This window comes from Rousettus aegyptiacus, unplaced genomic scaffold (genome assembly GCF_014176215.1).
Source record: "Rousettus aegyptiacus isolate mRouAeg1 unplaced genomic scaffold, mRouAeg1.p scaffold_m13_p_16, whole genome shotgun sequence".
NCBI lineage: Eukaryota > Metazoa > Chordata > Mammalia > Chiroptera > Pteropodidae > Rousettus > Rousettus aegyptiacus.
Window position 1 is genome coordinate 52,326,160 of NW_023416291.1, and position 2,714 is coordinate 52,328,873.

General features: G+C 53.2%; 1 long non-coding RNA gene across 1 annotated transcript; it reads right to left on the bottom strand.

The window, feature by feature from the left end:
- Positions 1 to 1,973: 1,973 nt before the first annotated feature.
- LOC118612475 lies at positions 1,974 to 2,714 on the bottom strand. The gene is made up of 2 exons (XR_004954981.1): positions 2,642 to 2,714; positions 1,974 to 2,517 (listed from the first exon to the last, which is right to left on the bottom strand). It is a non-coding gene; the product is annotated as an uncharacterized LOC118612475 (long non-coding RNA).

Here is a 2,714-nt window from a genome sequence, read left to right on the forward strand (position 1 = left end):
GAGAGGTCGGCTGGGAGTGAGTGAGAGGCTGGGGAAGAACTCAGAGCAGGTGAGGACGAGGGGGCCCGATGGCCCGAGCACTGGCTTTGGGGCCTGGTAAGCCAGTACCCAGTTGTCCCCCACCCCGGGTGCCCCTACTTCAGTTCTAGATTTGGAGCAGAGCCCGGGGAGGGTCCGTGGGGCCTGCAGTTGCCGGCCTGGGTTCTGCCTCCTTTACCTCCCCTTCCAGAACTCTAAATAGATGTCTGTGTCTATTAAATCCAACGCCAGAAAAATGTATAGCAAGAGAGCAAATGTTTTCTTCAAACGGGGGAGGGGGGGAGGGAGAAGGGGAGGGAGAAAGTGGCAAGTGCAGACGACATGCTCCTGGAGCCATGGTGACCAGTGTGACTCAGGAGGGGGCTGCCGATGGCATTAATAATAATTCTGTGTGGATGTTTTCAGCACGAGTCTTTATGAGAGCAAGGCAGCACGTGCCTGTGGGTGCGTGCACTGGTGTGGCTGTGTGCATACTTTCGCAGGCGTCTCGAATGCGTGTGTGAGTGACTGCGCACGCGCGGGCTGCAGGTGCGTGATTCCGTGTGGTTGTGCGTGGATGTGACTGCAGGCGTGTGCAGAGCTGCGTGTGGACAGTGTCGAGTCCCACATGCATCCAAGGGTTCCTCCACATGCATTTGTGTAAACGGCTCTGCGCACCTGTGCATCCGTGCGTGTGTCCGGGTGCACATTTATGTAGGCATCTGATTCTGCGTGTACAAACGAGTGCACGCAGTGCTGCTGGTCAGTGGCTCGTGAGTTCGGATGCCGGTGTTTCCATACATGCGTGCGTAAGTCATGTGTGTGCAGCTCCAGAAGTGTTTGTGCACCGACTTAGGTGTGTGTGTGCACAAGGGAGCTTGAGGGAAACGTCTAGAAATGAAGATCTGTAGTCTAGTGAACGGTCTTGGAACAATTCCCTGATTTCGAGAATGTTCTAGAGTTATGCAAGATGTTACTATCGGGAGGAGCTGAGGTGAGGGAACAAGGGACAGTCTGCGCCATATTTGCAACTTCCTGTAGAGCCTACAGTTGTTTAAAAATTAAAAGGTTAAAGAATTCGGGACTGGGAAACATACATTTCACACATTTTCATGTTTTCTCAAAATAAGCAGGAGAAAATCCAAAAGAAAAAATCTAGGCAGCCAACCTATAATTTTTTTAAAGTGAGATTTTAAATTTCGAGATCACGGTCGATGCCCTAAGTCTCCCAGGTGGGGGATGGTGAACTGGGTGCCATGTGTTTGGGGGCAGGGGTGGGGTTGGGGGTGAGGAGGCTCAGACCAGACACAGGCATGTGGCCGTCTGGTGACTCGGGAGGACCTGGGAGGAGACGGAGGGTGTGCAGAGTGAAGTACAGGATTAGCCCAATTAGAGAACACGGCGCTTCACAGGTGAAGACGAGGAAATTTAATCAAGGTGAAGTGGAGAAGTCCGTGGCATCGAGTCTCCTGGGGTGGCTGGGGAGCGAGGGGCAGAGCAGCTAATCCCTGGGGGTGTCGGGTTGTCTGACCACCTGCTGCTGTGGGGGTCCCCCCCCCAAGGCCCAGAGTCTGGAGTTGAAGGGGTGTGGGAGTGGGGAGGGAGTCAGAGACACTGAGATGCAGAGAATGAGGCAGGGTAAGGGAGAGAGAGACAGAGAGAGATACAGAGGGAGAGAGAGAAAGAGGCTACAGAGAGACAGAGACATGGAATCAGTGAGAGACACAGAGACAGACAGACAGACAGAGACACACAGAGAGAGACCAAGAGAGAAAGACAGAGAGAGAGACAGAGAGAGAGAGAGAGAGACTATTTAAGCATTGCTGCCTCTATCGAGCCGTTATCTGTCTGCCTAAAAAGGATGGATCGATTCATTGGTCCATTCAATAGCCTTCTCTCAACAGGCCAGTCCTGCATCGGTTACTTATTGCTGTGTAACAAACCACCCCAAGACATAAAGGCTTAAACGACATTATTTCTCATGGTTCTGGGGTTTGGCTGGGCAAGTCCTGCCTGGGAGCATTCACGCAGCTGCATACCCAGGGCAAGTGAGTGGGGCTGGAAGGTCTAAGATGTCACATGTCTGGGGCCTGGCGGAGCGGCTGGAAGGCGGCCATCTCTTTCGAGGTGCTGTGCTGCTTGGGCTGAAAGCCTAAAAACTACATTTCCCAGAATCCCTTGCAGCTCAGCTCCGGATGGTAAGTTCTGTTCATGGGACACAGCCATGCAGTGGTCCACACGGAGACCGTGTTTCTGCCACCTCTGTGCTGTGTTTCTTGGCAAGCATGGTGGAGATCAGGTGTAAACAGAGGTGTGATGGTCCGGCTGCCACTTTTGCGTGGGCATCAAAAGGCAGGGCGTGGGGGATCCATTTTTGCTTCTGTCCTTGGCAGTCGTCGACCAGTTAAGCCTGTTGGAGGTCAGTTTCCTGTCCCCTGCAACCCAGAAGGTCCCAACCAAAGTGCTCAGGAAGGTGAAGTCTGCATGGATGGATGTTCCCTACAGAAGAAAGCAGAGAATTTGGTTTAAGGAAAATAATTTCTGTGAGGTCAGGTTCCCGGCTCAACCAAAGCGAGAGAGGCAGTAATGCCGAAGCCACGAAGAGCCCTCGGAAAAACATTACATAAACACGGCGAGGTAAACCGAGTCCAGGAGGGGCAGAAGGGCTCGCCCAGGGTCACATGGGGGTGCCTGAC